The 20,641-nt window shown below is 35.6% G+C and overlaps 1 pseudogene; it reads left to right on the top strand.

Moving 5' to 3' along the window:
• Positions 1-18,924: 18,924 nt before the first annotated feature.
• Positions 18,925-19,385, top strand: LOC145777900 (zinc finger BED domain-containing protein 5-like; annotated as a pseudogene).
• Positions 19,386-20,641: the final 1,256 nt, after the last annotated feature.

The raw sequence follows: 20,641 nt of genomic DNA, 5'->3' as shown, positions 1-20,641 counted from the left end.
TATCAATTTATAATATTTCTTCAAAAAAGATTTTGAACCTTTCTGGAAACCGTATTCAAGCAAACAATTTTTTAATTAAATTTTATTGCTTTAATGTGAATCGGAGTACTTCATATAGAATTGGCCTTTGTAAATTCATAAAACGTTAATTTGGATACAAATAGCATTATCGCATTCCCTGGGGCAGCCTGCTTGAAGTATATGAATTGCCAGCGGTGTAGTATGATTTGAAATGTCTGAGCACATGTGCTAAGTATTTGAAGTAAAAAAGAAAGCATATAGGGGGCCTATGAAGCGTTAGACATACCGACTTATAAGTTACTGTTACTTACATCTTTTATTGCTTCAAGTCATTTCAGACAGTAAACCAAAATTCATAACTTAAACAGAATCATTTCACAATAAAATGAAAACGGTAAAAGTAAACATAGACTACTATCATACCCTGTGGTAAGTAAAGTAGCCTATTTCCTGCCATGCATTTAATTTGATTAAATGATGCGAATCTAATTTTTCAGAGCTCAGTAAATTTTATATCACACCACCATACTTGATCAACATTCCAGACCAATATTGCATTATCTTCGAACCCAACAAGACATACTTGCATTGGCATACCTAGGCTTTCACCTGTCGAAAAGACCAAAGTAGCTTTTTGCGTCAAGATGTCGCTCATTGTGATAATGTACATTTTCTAAGAACTTTCTAACTGTCATATTTTAGCGCTTTTGTTGCAACTTACTTCATGTGCTGTAAATTTGAAAAAACATTAGCAGATAAAACGAGTTCGCTCTTCTTCGCTATGTTCTGCGATCTTTTTATAGATCATTTTACTCTATAGTTTTTATAAATCTTAATCTCACAATGCGACTAAATAGAGCGACAATTGGACCGTACGCGTTTTCACAATGGAAAGACTAAACGAGGCCGTTTATCATCCCCACACTTTCTTTTGTGCCTGAGATTTTACAACATCATTCGGCAACAGTTTCTTTCTTACCCCGGCGTGCTCCACAAATGACCCGTACATAACAACTGCTACGGCTTTCCTTGCTTCCGATTCAGAATGAATAGAAAGATAAACTGCTGCTGCTGTTGCTGAGAAAATCAGTTATTTCAACATACCTTCTCGGTTAACCAACAGCTGCTGTTGGTCAACACAACCCGTTGTAGTTGTTGACATACTGTTTCCAAAGGTTGATTCAATGTAGAAATTTTCTTGCAAGCCGTATCAACTCATTTTATTTGCCTTGCCATGTTGGCTCTTTATCAGCTTGTATTTTTGTACTTGGCAAACGAAGTAGGCGGTTGGTTTCAAAATTTATGCATTTGCAAAACTGCTTGCCGTGTTATGTTGACATATGCTTGAATGCTAATCTCTTGAATGTTATAATGCTACAGGAAGTAAAAATAAGATATATAGTTACTTTTAGTAAAACTCAACTCAAACGAAATAAGCTACAAAATGACAAGCATCCGTTTAAAGTGATGCCGAAAGCGAACACTTTGGGGCTTTTTACTGTTTTAAAGATTGTGTTTCCTAACAATGCTTATGGAAAATTAACATAAAATAAAATTTCCCATTTCCAAAATTATAAAAAAGAAACAAAGATTTGTTATTTAGTTGTTATTATAAATTAACTCTAAGCTTCTAACTCTGACTCTTCGTTTTGCAACCTGACCCTTTTTAAAACTAATCAAGCTCTGTTTAACTTATGTTTTAGCAGCAGGCTAACTGTCTGCTATAGCTTTTTAAACAAATGTTTTTCGGAATATTTCATTCCAAAAGAAACTGTGCTGTTTTAATTTCGTTTGGAATTAAATGCTTTGTGAACGATCTTGTTTTATTTTCACCAGGAAATAATCGTTTTAAACGTTGATTGCATTGCTAGCCTTGCCATCTACCGATTTATTTAACTGTTTTCGACAACGCAGTAAAACAGGCGACCACCCAAGGCACCAATTTGGACCAAAAACGTCCTTGAAAGTAGAATCTACATAAAAAGAAAAACCAATTAAGTAGTCAGACTCTAAGAACTCCTTTAATCTGAACAGGCACACAGCAAAATGAAGAAAATCACTCAGCAATTGATTCGATTACTGGTTTGAGTGAGCAACACTATTAAATTTCACCCAATGCAGCGAAACGCACAGTGATGATACGCAAATGAAAGCCGAAACCTAAAGAAACCAAATTCTTTTCACTTAGTTTTTAACGAAGTGGCTGGAAATTAATAACAAACAAGTTTTTCTTCTGCTCAAGAATGGAAGGAAAAAGCGAGCTTTTCTTAGGTGAGCGAAAATCATCATCAAGGTTTGTTGTAATGTTGATAGTGACTTCAAATGCCAACTTTAATATCATAAGCAAACATGAGCTAAAAGAAACCAACAAAAACTATGAACCAAACATATTTGGCTTGAGTTGGAACATGTTTTCACAAGACAACATTTCCACAGCAATGCAACAACAACAGAAAGACATATTCAAAGAATAAACGAAGTTAAATATCCTTCTAGCAAAATGATTTCACCCTTTTTGTTGATGTAAAGAGAAACATGACATCATCAGCTAACTGATGGCAAAGTAAACAAACAAGAAATGGAATTACACAAGGGGCAAGAAATAAGACTCCGGATATCCATTTGTCTGTGTTGTCTCACACTCAAACAAGCGTGAAAGTCATGTAAAGAATCAAAAACAGTGATAATAATAATAATGTTATGGTTTATTTATTGTCGCTCGGCAACTGGTAAGGTCAGTTAGCGAAAAGGCTTATTTTTTTTACATTCGTGTCGTATTTACAGTAAGATGTCATCACAAAATTGTCGACTCATTTTCACTGCGTCAGGCAAGAAAGAACACAATCGGAATCGTTTTTAAAGTCTTTGGTATGACTTGACATGAAATCAGTCTCAGACCTACCAGCACTACATCCGGAAGCGCAACCCCTCGGTCACTGAGTTGGTATCAGAAACAGTAAAGTTGTATGATCACTTGCACTTGGTGAGTTTTGCGGTGCAGCAGTTTGCAAACTTGCAAAAATCGTTAAGCGTTTCTTGAATCTCAACAGAGCTGTTAAATGCTCGCTTATAACAACATAATCAAAACAAATCGGTTTTGTTTAGCAAATGTTATGTCTCTTGTGGCAACCGTCATCTTTTTACAACCTTCGGTTCATTATTTTGTCCCAGTTCAATATTCTCGAATTTGGAAAATTCCAACACTCTAACAATTTCAATAATGCTTTAGCACGCTTCGCAACAGCTCGACTTAAAATTAGGGAGTTCTGTTAATAAGAGTTTTACTCTTTATTAAATTTTTGTCGTAAAGAGTTGTAAAATTTTGAATACACAAAGATTGGTAAGGCATGTGCTGCAATGTTGCATGTCAGCCGAACAATTGATCCCATAACTTTTAAAAGTATGCATAAATCTTTTCATTGTTCACTTGGCATAATTTTGATCTCTCATCGCGATTTATATCAAACGGACGAAAACTTTTGACAACAAAAAACATACAAAACTGTTAAAATAACACGAATATCTTAGATTTCTTGTCCATACCAAGCCGTTAATACACACCTCCCAGGAAGATGAGTGAAGAGACTTCACAATAAATTCTCACGGAATTTTTTTCGAGACCAAACAAGCTAAGTTTAAGCTGTTCACGAGAGCTTTAAAATACCACTTGCCCCTTTGTTTGCGCAGTTTCTGTTGATATGTCGACACTCTTTAGGTGGTAAATCGAGGTATGTAAAAAATGAAATTACCTCACAGCTAGCTGTTGCAATTCTATAAGATATTACAAAGAAATTCATAAAAATTGCTTTCACTTTTTAACTATCCATAAAAAACGAAGCTCGTAAATTAAAAATGTCAAGAACCAGATCGCGGGTTTTACCAATTTATATTTCAAATCGCCTTTTACGTTAAATGAGAATTATTCGTCAGGAAGCTACACATAACCAGTTATCCGCTTTATTCGAGTCTAGGTTGCAAACATTTGCATCAAATGGGCTATTGACCAAACTCTAACATACGGTATGGCTACGTCTTATACATGGAAGTATGTTGCTTTACAGTATATGTAGCGAAAGGCTATTTTTGTCACCCCCACATAGAAGTAGTGAATGACATACAGAAGACACGATTTGCTCGCACACGAGTGGGAGAAAATGCAGCAAAGGATCTGCCAAAAGACAGAAAGCCAACCGAATATTTAAATATGTTGTATTGGTAGGTAACTTTTTTTGGACTAGCTTGGGCAACTTGCTCGAAATAACAATAATCTCTGCTTTCTTTTTGACAAGTGTACAGATGCAATGAGTGATCCTCCATCAATAACATTTTACACGCTTAGCCAGACACTCAGCTCTTTTCAACGACAATCAAACGCACTTATAGTTTCGTTTATAGCACGAAATATGGTTAGGTGAAGTTTTCAGAAGAATTCGCTTCAGAATAAAAATGCTTTGTTAAACCATATTTAGCTTCCGTCTGGGATTCATATTGCTGTCAAGTAGAAACAAACTTAAAAAAAGGTCAATGTTACATATTGCTCTTGACTTTGAAACATGATTCTAGTAAAGCTTTTGTAATACTTGCACGAAAATGACACTGCCTAAACCGCTTTGAGCTGTAAATCTTCTGGTTTAGGCTACAGGTTTAAAATCGCTTGTGTAGGCTATACAAGTTTGTCATTTATCAAACACTTTTAAAGCGCAGTCTGCTGGTGCAATGCTGATTGCTGATACTAAGGCTTCCTTAGATTAAGTAAGATTTCCTTTGGATTTATATTTTCAACTGAACAAAAGTTTCCTTGTATCTATAGTGTAGCACCCATTGAAAAACATTTTGGTAAAGTTTGTATTTCAGCTGCCAATATTCATTAGATTTAACATCAAGTCCTCTCTGAAGATAACTGGCAAAGAACATAAACTTGATACTCACAAACAAACAAAAAATCTTGCGACGACGAGAGAAGCTTTGAACAGCGATGTTACATTGCAAGCATGACATACAATGCAAGCGCTTTAACTGAAGTTGTTTGACCTAAAGATACAAAAAAGTAAGCCCGGGTGAACTTGTGAAGAAGCATTGATAGCTGTAAGCGTAGCTTGCTTCGTGTGGTGCTTGGGCAGAGAGAAAAAGTGCTAATCACCGAACGTAACTAATTTCAACTTCTTAACGCTCTAAGCTTCATATAATATGTGACGTAGGTCTATGGCCTAACTTTGGGGAGTAGGGAAAGTATATTTCATGCAAGGAAAGGCATTTAAATGAGAAACAAAAAATCTTTCTGCCAGATTCCGTATAGATAGACCAATAGTGCAAATATACACTTCGCATTGCTTCAAATTCTTTTTTGGTTGAAATATTAGTTTCCAAGCTACAGGTGTTTGTTCGGAGTTAAAACACTGAACGCTGTACAGAGATACGACTTGATTCAGAGATAAGAAACGTCGAAATCACACCGTGTGTAAACAGGAAAGGCTCAAGATAACTGAAGCTAATTTTACTCAGCTTTTCTTATTAGTCAGTTCCGCAGCGAACAACTGACAAGTTTGCTAGAGAGGTCAGACATTGCAACTTTAATCTCGAGAATTGTAGCCTATTAATTTTGTAGCACAATTGTATAAAAACTTAATGGTTCATCGTTCCATTGACAAATAAGTCGTAAAAACGAAGCCAAAACAACCTAAACCCGATACCACGAAAAGAACATGATGTCATTGAAGCCAGACATGACGTCAACCATGCTCGTGAAAGACTTGGAACTATTCAAACCATCGTACCATTTTTTATGGAAAATATAAACAGTTTGAAAGGAACAAAAATAAAGTCACTCAATCTAAAAATTTTACTGTCTCAACTGAAATTCGTAATTCTAACATACAGTCTTGCATTCAAGCAGGATAGCCTATAATCGGGAATTGTTTCTTCTATAGTTTTACCTTTTTATCTTGCAAACTTCCTTCAGATTTGCTACTGTCGTAACAGGCACAAAATGTTTTGCCATCAGTTTTTGTTTGCTCCGAACGGAATACTCCATACAGACCAACAAATGATACAGTTTTAACTTTGGCTTTAAACATCGAGGTTTTGAGAAAGTAACAAAATAAAGCGTAAATATTTTTTTCCTGTTTTTTGTTGTGGCATGCGCAGTGTTGCCATTTACGTAGCTCCTTCCTTCGTGATTCGTTGATGTGGTTTCGTTACTAAAGCAAGAATGACCAAGTAAGGCGACGTTTAGGGACTCGTTCTTAGAATATTTAGGTGACGAAAGAAAATCTATGATTTCCATTTAACCTTACCTTATTCAGAAACAAAAAAATAATCTGCAATAGCTTGACATCTCAATACTAAATTCTGAGCAGGGAAATTCCGGTAGCCTATCAATGTCGCAGTTGGCTATTTTCACCATTTATGACAGAAGGTCACAATTACATAGGCCTTGTTCAGGTTTCTCTTTTTAGTTGAAAAAATAGAATCACAGCATGCCTGTTTTCAAAGAAAACGTTTCGAGAAAGTAACTAAGTATTAAAAGCATGAACTACTAACGATGCTGTAAATAGAAGACACTTGGTTGGTTGCTTTAACCGCGAGAACACAGTTTACTTTCAAACAAAAACAATAAAGTCATAGACATGCCTCTGTAGTCAAGCAACCTTTATTTTCAATGTATTTCAAAAATTCAACACAAATCGCTTGTTATAATCCTCCGCAGAATTCGAGAATGTTAACCGAACTGCAAACACTTCTCAGTCCTCATGTAGGCTACAATCAAACGAGGCAGTATTTAGACATTTTTTCTTCGTCTTTTGAAATTTCAACTACCTAGAACTCATCAGGCAATTTACTGAACAGTATTATCACAAAAAAATCTTTAGCCTGCATCCTCAGCTTTCATGCAGAAAGCGTACTTACCCAGAGAGCAAAATCCGTCATTTTTACATTGATTCAACGTCTGCAGACGTTCATCAGTGTAAAAATGGAAGATTTTACTATCTGGGTAATAACCTAGCTTGTGAACTTATTAGGGCAAACAGATTTGAAACACCATAAAGCAGCCACTAGATCCAAAACGTTTTTAAACAACTTCACATTGAAGAATTTTTTTATCATTAAAATTTTGTGTTTGAGTTAAAAGTAACTCTTGAACATAAGGCGAACTTGATTTTTTTTAGTTAAGAAAGTCTTTGGTGATTATAAACAACGCATTATAACAATATTATGATACAAACATAAAGCTACAACACAGTCTCCATTCAACGGGGGTTTACTTTCTAACGCATTCCCTTGTGCTGGTTTCATAGCTCTGTGTTAATGATGCATTTATGGCAGTCTGTCCACAATCGTTGAGAACTTACCAATAACTTTATGAAAAAGCAGCAACAGGTAAAGTACTGATAAGGATATCATAAATTAAAATAACACCAATGCTTGACTTTCAGCAGCGTCTCTCTCTCTCTGTTGGTATCATAGCTGATACAGCCCTCGATGTACAATGATGTTCCAGTTTGACTGATCTCGTGCGTCTTGCCAAATTTTTGTAGGGTTTTTGATATGTGGTTGAAAATTGTGCAAAAATGTGAATCGGTAGCATACGCAGCAACAAAACAAAATTTTGAAAAATGAAACAAAAATGATGCTAAAATCGATGGTAATCGGCGCAACAAAATTTAAAAATAGTAAATTGTTTTCTGCGAGCTCATCACTTCCCTGAAGCTGAAACCAAGTACAGAGTCTATCGTCTTTTCTCTGTTCACAAAATAGTTCTTTGCGTGGCCTACAAATGTTTTTACTCATCTTACGAAGCAAAGCTAATGCTTTCTGATGTGCAATCGCTAAATCATGGACGCCTTGTACAATTTCTTTTTACTTCATTAACCACAATAAGCTGATTATACAAATACAAGATTTGCACACGAAAAAAGAGAATGATGAAAGTTGATAATTTGACTATGAGCAGAATGCCTTCTTTCGACGGCTAATGCGTTGGAAGAACATAAATTGAACAACATGACTCATATACTCCTAGTCTGAACATCCAAGACCCAACGCGATTGTACACTTCAACATGAATTTTACGTTTTTTGAAACTTTGGTTTACCTCTTTTGTTGTATAATTTCAGCCAGCAAACAGTCCTTTCTTTGCATTGATTCAACGTCAGCAAAGGTTGAATTACTCAAAATAAAGGACTGATTTTCTGGCTGAGACGATAATCAACTACAAATATTTAGCAAACAGATTAACCAAGTTATCCTGCAGAACAAAATCCGCCTTTACAGGAAAAAGAGGCTTTTTATAAAGAATTCATTGAACGACCACGCGACTCAAACCGGAGCTATTTAAGCTTGGATTTCAAACAAGAAAAACTCGCCGCTTAAAAGTTGATAGCAAAAGTACAACATCATCTTCTGAATGGCCATAAGTGCGTTTTAGAAATGTTACATTGACAACCGAAACACCAAACATAACTTTCTGGTGAATATTTGCAGTTACATCACTTTTGCGTCGCCGAATATACAATTCGCAGTAACGAATCCAGGGAAGGCATTTAGTCACATGTCTCCCAAAATCGAAAAAAGCATGTAATAAAAGAATACTAAGCTAGTAGTGAAAATTTATTATTTCGAACAAAAATATTGCGAACAGTAAGTTACAAGTGGACAATAGAAAAAGTATGCCTACATAAAGCAAAGTCATGAACACTAGATCAAAGCTCAAGCAATAAGTTACACTTTTCTTACAGAAAACCCATAGAAACATTGATAAACTTGTTTTTATACATATTGATATTTAGCTAACAAACTTTCAAGTTCCTCACCTGTAGGTAGTTACTAGACTGTGACAGCACGTTTGTTTATTTTTGAGATAGGTCATGTGACATCAATAGCAAGTCACATGACAGAATTTACACAATTAAATCCCATCAAAGCCTCTTTGCCGTAGTAGGCTTGAAAAGATTTAAGACCTTTAATCACTATCACTTGTTTAATGTGTGCTTAGCTGTATAGAAATAATGTCAGCGAAATTTGCTCTGCTAAGCTTTATCAAGAACATAAACAGCCCGATTTGCGGCAAAATCTAGTGTCTGACTTGCTAAGGCAGTCAGATAATATGACGATTCATAAACTTAATTTGTTCTGTATTGCACAACTTTCAAAAAATGCATGTGATTCGTCAAAGTAGTAGGCCTACTTTCTTATTACCGCATATTACTTGAAAAATAATCACCTACAAAGTAACGAGATATTTTAATAAAACACCGTCTGTTTGCAAAAACCATAACAATAGCTAAAGTTCGAAGTAAAAGTTATCTTGTTGCGAAAAGACGTTTAACCCTTTGAGGCCCAGAGTAACTTGTTCATCATATTGAGTTCGTAGTGATGCAAAAACTAAGACGCAGCATCCAGGCTAACCAATGAACTTTCGTGTTAACAACCGGCTGCAACTAATAGTACGACGAAACGGTAGCAGTAACGATGTAAGGACAGAAAACAAAGTAGCAAACTTACAGATATTAGCCAGCTAACGCACTACTAAAACTGACTCTATTGTGCCTTTCGCACAAAGCAAGTAGATTGTTTCATTTTTTAATGAGAGCAGCTAAACGAATTTAATTTAACAGTCTCTGACGAAAGATATTTAGAAGGCGCGTTGTTGTGTCTGTCATGGAGTCATGTACGAGAGAAACTCAATGAACGCATATACAATACAAGCAGTCGGTTTTCATTTAACACAAACACCAGTTAAAGAACTAGCGTCAACACTGCAAAAACTTTTCGATTTGCTCGCAAGACTCTCTGACCTGATGAACTACAAACACAATCAATAGACTGCTTGCCGCCCCGATCAATCGAGGCAGTAAATAACGGAAAACATCAATGAGTAACCGCATTCAGCACATAAACTGCCTTGCAATGTCGTCATATTTTCATTTCTGTGGGAAAGGATAAGTGCACCTTGGTCTGTATACTGCAAGTTTTTTCTACATTGCTTCACACAATGCGTTTACGAAAAGATAAGTTTTGTATTAAGTTAGAATTAGACCATGTCAAACCAATAATGTTTGCAATTTACCAAGAATTAGTCCTTGGCTGTTCGCAAAACACGTTTAAAACCACTCTGTAAAATGTCTTGCTTCAATTTAGGAGGAGTTTCAACTGGTATCAAATTGACTTTTAATTCCACTAACTTTCCTCCATTAGGAAATGCGGAGAAGGTAATTTCAATAAGAAAACATAGACAGCATTACCACTGCACTCATATTTTTCTCTTGGTAGACATTCCTTAAAAAAGATTCCCTGAAAAAAATCTCCATCAGAAAATATCCACTCAAATATGGTCCTCCCTGTCAAAGGATATGGGATAATTTCCTCGAGGATATTTTCAGATGAAATTTTTTTCCATGAAGTATTGCCTGCCATACAGGACATTTGTTTTGTCAGGCAAAAAGATTGCGGTTTGAAATGGCCTTCATGCAATAATGTCAGATGTCACCTGTCAGTGAACTGAAAATACATTTAAACGTACAAGAAAAGGGAAAGGTGTTACAATATCAACTTGTAATAGTGACTAATTGAAAAGTTAATTGGACAGGTGTTGCATTTACGACTTAGTGGAAACCACTTTGAAGTCGAGAGCAAAATGCAAACAAGCTTTAAAACTTGTAATCTTTCTTTTCGTGACTAAGTCCTTCTCAGATTTTGTTGAACTTTCGAAAGAAGCCAATAGCCGAGGTCGAATATTACCAACTCTCTGGTTAGTCTTATCGCAATTAGCAAAATTCGTCCTTTTTTCAATACTTCAACGTTTGCAAACGTCGAACCAATGTAAAAAAGACAATTTTTTAACTGAAAAATTCAGTGACATTTATCATTTAAGAGGACTGTTTTCCTGTCGTGCGTTAGCGCAGTGATAAGACAAGCGAATTTTGCAGCATGATCGACTTAGTGAAGATTCTATGACATTTTAATTGACTGATCACAAATTGGAAAAGCGATAATGAAGTCAGGCAGACAATGTAATATGAAGCGGGCGACCTAACCCAAAACTAATCTAACCCCCTTTATCTAAAGCTCCAGGCAAACAAACGACTTAAGCAATTGAATGAAGGATCAACTTTCCTCAAAAATGACTCCGTGTTGACTGCTGTTTTTATTTCTGTCAGTTTCAACGTTAGCAAACATTAGAATTAGAGCATTATCTGACTTTGCCACGCGTAAACCATTACCTAATAAGGTAATTAAAATAGAAGAAGACTTCCCTCCGCATAAACTGAAAAGCGTAAGAACTGGATATTTTGGTCCTTTTGATTACATCAAGTACAAATTTAATTCTAGAAAGTATTTCTAAAAATACATTAAACCTCAGCGGGATAGATTTCTTTAAGCAGCTGACAGACAAAACGCCACAGCAAACTGTGGCATGTTTGTGATTATCCTTTTCAAGAATGCGCAGATCGTGCCGTGTTTATCTGGGATGTACAGGTGAACAGAACAGCCTCTCTACCTTTCCACAGGCTCATGCCAAATGATATTGAAATGAAGCAACAAATAGAAACTGCTGAACATATGAAAACAACACGTGTTTATTCAGCTATCTCTGTCTCTGGCATAAACTTTTAATTACTGTACACTTCTGTTCTGAGAAATGTTTCTTTACAACAAATTTCATTTTGCATTGTTTTATACTGTTGTTCCACAATGGCATGGTACATGCAGCTCTACAACTGTACTTTTTAATTTACATCACAATTTTCGATGACAACGTATTATTCACTCAATTTACCCTCTTTGCTTCGGTCAACAAAAGACACCATCAGTACCGATTTACAAGTCTTTGGTGACCCTATATGAAATCTAAGCCAGATTAACCAGCACCACAAGCAAAAGGCATGAGCCACTCGGCCACCAGACGATTCTTCATTTCAAAGAAAATCATTTAAAAATAAATTTCTTACTATCAGCACACTTAGTTGCAATTTAAGTGTTAATTTGTGATTTTATGTGTTAATAGGATATCACTGTTCATGAAAAATGAAATAAAATGTTTACAAATGCAATTGTTTGAAGCACACTGTGTGTCTGTTGTCAGTTGTGTGTGCGCGGTCTGCCAACAGATCTATGGACTTTATCACAAAGTCGTTGAGCAATTCTTAACGACTTTGCACTAAGTCAGAGAGTCGTAAAATTTTGCTAAGTCACCAGCGAAATTAATGCCCAACTTCGTATTCTCGTACAGCCTTAAAGCGTCCATAAACGAGTTTCAGCGGCGATATTCTTGCATTGCAAACCGTCGTTAAATGAAGTGACACATAATGCACAGAGGTCATCATGTCATTTGTAGATTGAATCTATTCTAGAATCGGTGGCGGAAAAAGTGAACACAAAAACCCGATCCCTTTTGCTATTGTACAGAACCCAACACAATAGTTGCTCCACACTTGCCCTCTTATTTATGGCAGTACGGACCGCAACTATCCATTCAAGGCTGACAAGAGGCAGAAGCCCATATCTTTTCAGGATACCATGTGAAAGAAAAAGAAACAGACGCTGACATCTAAACGAATGTCAAAATTGTCTACGATCGAATAGAATAAAGTTCCATTAGTGTGAAGCCCAGAAATTTTATAGAAAGATCAAGTCAAAAACCAAATTCTAACAGTAACTTGGTCCAGCCATAGATATTCTAATGGTTATAATAGAAATGTTTAGTATTAAGTTATCACTTTGAATTTCAAAAGCGAACAACTATCGGCTAGTTCTGCGAGTTTAAGTTTGCATTCTTAGTCCAAGCACTTATCCTACCAACATTGATGATTTCAAGCTCTCCAATATACGTTTTAAAACATAATTTCAAACGCTCGTAGTCAGAGTATTTCCTTCAGAATATACAAAACACTAAACCGTAAATGCACTTTGTTATACATGAGCTATTATTTTTTGTTCAATTCTTTTTTTTTAGTAAACTTACTCTTCTTCACTGATTTTCAATTTTTGAAACTAAGTTTTGATGACTGAATGTTCCCTATTCAGTAAATGCATGCATGTGCAGAACTTAGGCAGAAAAAGCTGTCGCCTGGCACCGCACTTTTGACCCTGCTGAAGTCCGTACACCAATAACGATGTCAATTGAAACCATGGAGATTCATTAAATTTAATATCATTATAAAAAGCTAACGGTTCGACAATCTAAAATTTTGCAACAGCTCATGATCTTAACACGACCAAATATTACCAAGCGATCCAAATATTACCAAGCGATCCAATTTTAAAGTGTTTTAAGTGATTACAGGGTGAAAAATGTTGTTATTGTAACGACCTCACGTGGATGAAGGAAAACCAACAAAACCCCGAGTTGTTTAAATCAAGTGTCATAATGTTAGTTACATGAAAGGAGACAGAAAATAGAACCACTCATCAGTTGTCACGCCTGACATCTTTGGCAGCAGACTTTCGGTAATACAACATCTGTTGCAGTAGCATTGCCAAAACCGTGCTGATCTTTTCTCAATTTTTGTGTATACGAGAGACATATGAGACCTTTCGGCCATTTTTAAAGGCTGCTATTCAAGTGCAATTGACAATATAATGAGCTGACCTCTTATAAACCTCTCTAGCTGTAAAAAATGACATTGCAATACAGTTGCAATGTCCCATAACATCTAAGCTACGTAAAAATAAACTCTTTTTGGCTGGGTGTTAATCACATTTTATGTGGTAAGTCACTAGGTGAATTCTGTAGTAAGGTAAAAACAAAAGGTTATTAAAAGGGTAAAACGAGCCCTAAAATGTGAAAAAGGGTCAATTTTACTTACGTCTTTTTGTTTGCTTTACTTACGTTTGCAAGAACGTTTTGTAGATCTCAAATATTAGACAACAGTTGGTTAGTTAAAATATTTATAATTTATATTTGACTAATATTGATTAAAATTAGTTGTAAATGTGTGTTTTTTTATAGCGATGTATCCATCGCAGATATGCGTTGCTCCTCAACGCTTCGCAAAGCAAAAAGTGTCAGTGCGGTCATTTGTATGAAATATACCAACCAAAAGTTGCCCATAATACTATTCTCATCGTGGCATTGTCGTAGAAGAATCTTTTTTTTTCTTTCAATTCACTATTTCAAAAACAGCATAAGCAAAATAAAATTCAATTTTACAGTGAGGATTAGTTAAAAAAGCTCTCAATATTTCAAAAGAATGAAACATATTTCAACAGAAAAAAGGCGTCTTCAATCAATAGCATTCGCAAAAGTGCTGAAGTCGGTGCAATTAAAAAACTTACTCTGCTGGCCCATGTAAATGGCTCGAAAAGGCAGACGCAGCGATGCCGCTAGGCTTAACAAAATATGTTTTGGCAACAAAACTGACTCGAAATTTAAGCCGTGTATTGAACCACTGATTTCTTACTTACTTGCCTGCGAATTGACGTCCAGTTTTAGTAAACGTGACAGCCACAATCTGAGAGTGATCTTTTTGCTTGAACAAGATACATGTCTACATCAAAGAGGAGATTATGAAAATAAATGTACACAACGTTCTCCATGCGTTCTTGAGATAATTTAATAAAAACAAAACTTTTTAAGTACAACAAGCTTTTCTCAATAAAGATAAAATCGGTTAACCACTAACCGGTTAAACGAATAAACCATTTTGTTGTATGAGACACGTAAATCCGAAACCGTAAAATAATCTCATTGTGATGATGACATATATCGGTTAAACGCATAAAAATTTTGTTTTTGTTGACTATACTGTTAGTTTCGCTTGTAGAAAGCTCAGACAAAATTACAGCACTAATTGAATTCTTCTACATGTTAGTGCATTACTCTGGAAGTAAAATCCAGATACAACTAACTTAGCTTACAACGTCATCAACCCTCAGGTTACAACAGCTATTTATGAAATAGTAAACGGTGACTTAACTTTGCTTGTAAAACAAAATTTATGTCAATGAAAATATTAGGAAAATTGGATGGAGGCAAATTAGGTGCAAATATATTCAGGGCTGGATACACCAACAGCAGATAATTCCCCGATTAAGCAAATCAGTTGATTAATAAAATTTATTTGCGGACTACTTTTTTCTTTTATGCACTAACCTTAATTCTTTGATTAAAATCTAAATCTTTGATTACGATCTATATGCAAACTAATCTTTGATTAACTAATCAAACGATTAGCTTATTCGGCTGCTTGCCAGATCCGCTGTTGTTGCATACAACTCTTAGCTACCAGACTTATTGTCTTCATCGGCAACTGAGCTAGAGTGGTGCGGCAATGCGGTTATTGAGAGCCAAACAATTTTAAGATAACAGTCACTTGTGAAGTAACTAGTCTTTGAAACAATTTACGCCAAGGCAAAAAATTAACAGATAGTCTCTCTTGTTTCAATGGTTATCTTCTTTTTTTTGAATCTGCAATTAATTTCAGCTCAGATAACTTCAGCAACAACAAAACTACCTGTATGCAGAGGCGTTTTTTGTAAAGTTGTTTTTTCCGAATAAAAAAACAGTAGGCTACTTTTAAAAATTTAACAAAATTCTGCATCTTTGCCAGCCAAGAAAAAATGCAGAAACAGCAGTTGGCAAATTGATCCGTTGTTATTTCGTGGATAATTTTCCAATTAAAGCCGGACATTTTCAAAGGAGCGGCGCGTGAGCTCGTGGCAGCCTGACATTATCTCTGCGTCATGGTATTGGGACTAATAAGCAGCATGTATTTTCTGGAATGTACAATCTTTCAAATGCTTGCTACACAGAAAGTTCTAATTGAGTTGATGTGATTTTGCAAGGTGTTGTTAACCTTGACATTATGTAGAATTAAGTCAATTAAGCCAATGACGCATTACTACGCTACAGATATTAGTGAACGTATGTACTTCGGAAAAAATACACACTGAAGATAGCAATTATGCATTTTGAACTTATTTTTGTAGTTGATGGATCACTTCTACTTTTAATGGCTAAGAAAACGTGCGGTCTTATATGAAAAAAATGACACAACTATGAACGAGTTAGATAAATTAACAACAAAAAGAAATTGCATTGCTTGATTACAAGACGGATGTTAAAGGTCATATTTATTGATTGTGAAGCGTTACAAATATAACATGAGTGTTTTACGATTAGCCAAAATAATATTTTGTTTTCAAGATAATCTTCCATTAGGTGATTATCAAATGTTAACAAAAGCAAAAACATGTATACAATGTCCAAAGCACGCATACAAATCAATACCTATTAGCATCAAGAATATTTTCATATCCTGCTACATGCTTAAATCTGCACTTGTTCGATGAAGATGGATTTAAAACAAATAAAACAAACGACTGACGTAAAGATTAAATAATAATGTGCTACCAATAAACAGACAATATATAAAACGAACGTTCACAAAGCTTTATGAAGATTACCTCGCACCTAACACGACCAAACTTTAGTTACAAATCTCATATTGATCTAAAAGTTACCAGGTGGAAGATTTTACTCGGACGTTGGTGTGAACAAGGCCGTTTACAAGATAATTTGGGTTCGTTCCCAATAAGACTCTTTGGCCCCAAAAGAAGACACTTCTAAGGCTAACGTTGTATAAGAATACGACGTTGTTTCTTCAAGTTCCCGGGCTTCTTGAAAAGGCTACGGGCCATTAAAAACATTCCGGGCGCGGGTTTGACAGTACTCCTTCACCCCCCCATTATCCTATCAACGCTACTGTATGTAAATCTGGCCACATTACTTGTTGTCGATAATGTTGAATAAAAAGATCAGGCTTCCATTCAACTCGCTAGAGAACTGACGTTCTGAGTCATTATCGGTTTGTGTGATGCTCTTCTCAAGTGCATTCCGAGTTAAGCAGCACATCCGCATAAAATCTACGGTAACAATACTAGACCTTTTAGAATAAACGCAAGAGGATGAAATCAATCACCCGAAATGATCCTTTAAGTGTCTGCTTACACGTGTTAACAATTCGTCTGTTCTAGATTCCGTTATAAACCGTATAAATTATCTTGTTTTTTAAGCCTAATCTTCAGCATAAACCGTGATTCATCGGCGTGAAGGTAAAAAATTACAGGAAAAGAGCACGCGGGTCATTTCTAATCAATGGCGTCTGAGCATCAGCATTGCTACATGAGCTTGTAATATTTATTATTGAACGTTTACCAGGCTTCTAAATTGAACTAAGCAAGAACTTCTGTCTGATTATGATATTAGGAGAAAAGTTTTGTAACAGTTTTCGGTAAATCGACTAAATGAAACAACTCATTATTCATTGAAGAAACACTTTGAAGAAAACGTTGCATGAAAAACATTAAATTCTTTAAAACATTAGTCACTACTTATTTTTCAAACTAAAATACACAATGCTTGTCCCACTATACAAGAAGTAGGCTTTGTAGCTTTTGACTTTGATCGCTTAAGCCTCGTAAGGTACCTTGGAGCAAGTTACGGTTTGCCATTATATCTATTGAGCCTGGCATGGTAAACATTGCTCTGTGACTGACACTTGGAAACGAAGCTTGCCTTTTGTAGGCTATGTGGCCAAGTCATCAAAAGGCCAGATGCAGCTTTTAATACTTGCTTGGCTTTCTTGTCACGCAATATTCTTCAAAACGACTCTAAATCTTTTCCACAGCAGTGATACAATTCTGACCTCTATATGCACAAATTTTTGCTAGAAGATCTTAATTTTTTCAAGGTGAACAAAAGCAATTTTGACAGGACTCATACAGTGCTTGATAACATAGGTAAGGAAAATGGATTTTAAAACAAGTTCAAGATGGACAATTTATTTGAAGCAATCACACTTTATTCTGTAATCTAACTTTTATCTAAACGTTTATTTTGGATAGAGTTATTTAAAATAAAGGTAAGTATTGTTTAAGGCTTTTATAGAGCTAAATATAAGCCAAAAAATAGTGGAAAAGTAGACTAAGCAACTATGTTCTTCGCTAAAGCTGCAATGAGAACAAGCTAAAGCTAGGTTCATTGTAATAACCGCGTAGTTTCACTTCACTTCTCCGACAAAGGAGTAAGATTGTGAATCATGATTTTACTTTGTGTTTGACAATGAAAGGATACTGAGGAGTGAAAGCTTACTGTAGTTATTATTATTTTTTGTTTGCTTTATTTGAAAAATATACTCATAAATAAATACACGGGCATATTTTTATTTTGTAAGCTAAACAAAAACACAATTTTTGTAACAAATTTAACGAAAAAAAACTGTCATTTTTACATCCATCTTTGCTCTGAATTATGAGTGCAGCATTCACTATTTTAACGACATAAATTAACCCAGCATTAATTGTGAAATACTATCAGTATTGATTAGTTAAAAATTAACAATTATTCTTGCTTAAACAATTTTTGCTTAACTATTGAAACCTCTATTTGCTAACACAATTTCAAAAGAGCTTCAAGTTTGTTCTGTAGACAAGCCATCTGTAGCGAGATTCGTGCGTTAGATAGTGTAAGTTCTTACATGGTTCTTATAATGCCAATAATTTTCTAAAATCTACATCACCTTAGTTCAGAGAGCTTGTGTAACCTCTAAGCCAGTGGTTCTCAAACTGTGGTACGCGTACCACTAGTGGTACGCGAGTGCTTTTTAAGTGGTACGCAAAGAGTTCGGCGGTTTTTTGTTGTATTTAGTCTACTCTATACAATTTGCCGCATACAAATTACTGACATTTTTCAAAGAGAAAAACTACGACTTTAAAAATGATTTGGAGAACGTTGAGTTTATCTCACGGCTGGCCTACTTGTCGGATATTTTCCAGGCTCTGAACTTTGTGAATCTTTCGTTCCAAGGATCGAACAACAACATCACTGTTTTTATTACAAAGCTGGAAGCATTCATTCGCAAACTAGATATCTGGACTAAAAACGTGGAGAGCAAACAGCACGGAATGTTCAAACTCTTTACCACTCTTCCAGTGGACCCCAATCATAAATTATCTCGAGAAATTGGTGATCACCTTAAGCTGCTCAGAACGGAATTAATGCATTATTTCCCAGATTCAGCATCGATCCAGCTCTTCTACCCGTAGGAACGGGAGAACAAGAAGAGATAATTGATATTCAAGTTGACGAGACAGCAAAAGCAAAGCAGAAGGAATGCTCTCCTACAGATTTCTGGCTAATCATGGGTTCCACTTACTCAACATTGGCCCGTAATGCTGTTCCTCAGTTACTCGTTTTCACTTCTACATGGGAGTGTAAGCAAGGGTTCTCGGCCTTGATGGCTATTAAGTCCAAGAGCCAAAATCGTCTAACTGCGCCTGGACATGATTTCCGGTGTGCTGTGCGTAAGGTTGTACCCCGGATAGACATGCTTGTGCAGAGGAAACAGTTGCATCCATCGCATTGAATTGTATTTTCTTGCTATTCATTGGTGTTATGGTATAGTAATACGGTAACTAATAAATTATAAATACCAGCCAGGTGGTACGCAGAGTATTAAAAAACAAATGAGCGGTACGCGATTGGAAAAAGTTTGAGAAACACTGCTCTAAGCGCTGAAAATGCATCGGAGTTTGAACCTGAAAACAAGTAGCGTTGTAAAATGGGAAATTTTGATCAAACATTTTTGTGGCAACACTCATTTTCCTTCCAAGAATCAGTTATTTACTGTCCTTTGACAACTGTGAAGTAAAACAAGTACTTTAGTTATTAGCATCAGCTCAAACTCATTGTAGATAAAACGATTACAAATTCTTATTCACCCCTCTTGACGGTGATGATGCCTATCTAAGACAATTAACATTAGATTTTGTTTTAAGAGGTAATTAGGAAAATATTGGATGCACTTTCTCATTGAATGTACGCAGAAGGACGGACCAAATAGAAATATGTTAATTTTGAAAAATTGTAAAAATTCTTATCGTTTCTAACCACAGCCAAATATAACGCCTTTAACAAAAAGTCTTATTCATTTCAAAACTCCCTGACTAAAGCTTATCATCATTTTTTCCACATGGGGTCATTAGTAAGAGTGAATCAGAAATAATGCAACGAGACAATAGCATCTCAAATCACTTGTAAACGTAATTTTTAAAAATACCAGCGTTTAGAATAAAAGTAAACCATGAAAACCAGTTGCACAATAATTCAACATTGATTTAAATTCAAAAAATCTATTGGTCTGAATTTTGTGCTATGGTCGTTTCGTGACCTCGCTGTCAATGTGGGGATTTGATGTGCAACTTTTACAGTGATTGCATATCTTGCTAATTTCAAATATATATTGTTCCTTGCAAATAAACCATGATTAATTGATTGATTGCTTACTGGCAATAATTCAGAGAGCAGAATCCGTCACTTTTACATTGATTCAACGTCTACAAACGTTGAGCGTCTATTCAACGTTTACGGAAGTTGAATCAATGTAAAAAGGACGGATTTTCCTGTCCGGAAATGTTTTAACTTTTTTACCGTTATTTAGTTTGTTTATTTTCTACCTCATAGACTTAAAGCCATTTACACTGTCATTAGTCTTTAATAAGATTTCCACCGGCAAACATCAAGTAGGCTAGTTAGTTAGCAGATAGGCCATCCTGCATGCGGGTTATGCATGTTAGCGCACTACAGTTGTAGATTAAGGGATCTTTTCAGCAAGCATTCTTC

Source organism: Aplidium turbinatum, chromosome 10 (assembly GCF_918807975.1).
Source record: "Aplidium turbinatum chromosome 10, kaAplTurb1.1, whole genome shotgun sequence".
NCBI classification, from domain to species: domain Eukaryota; kingdom Metazoa; phylum Chordata; class Ascidiacea; order Aplousobranchia; family Polyclinidae; genus Aplidium; species Aplidium turbinatum.
Note: the sequence above shows the minus strand (reverse complement) of the source record. Positions and strands in the feature narration are given on the sequence as shown.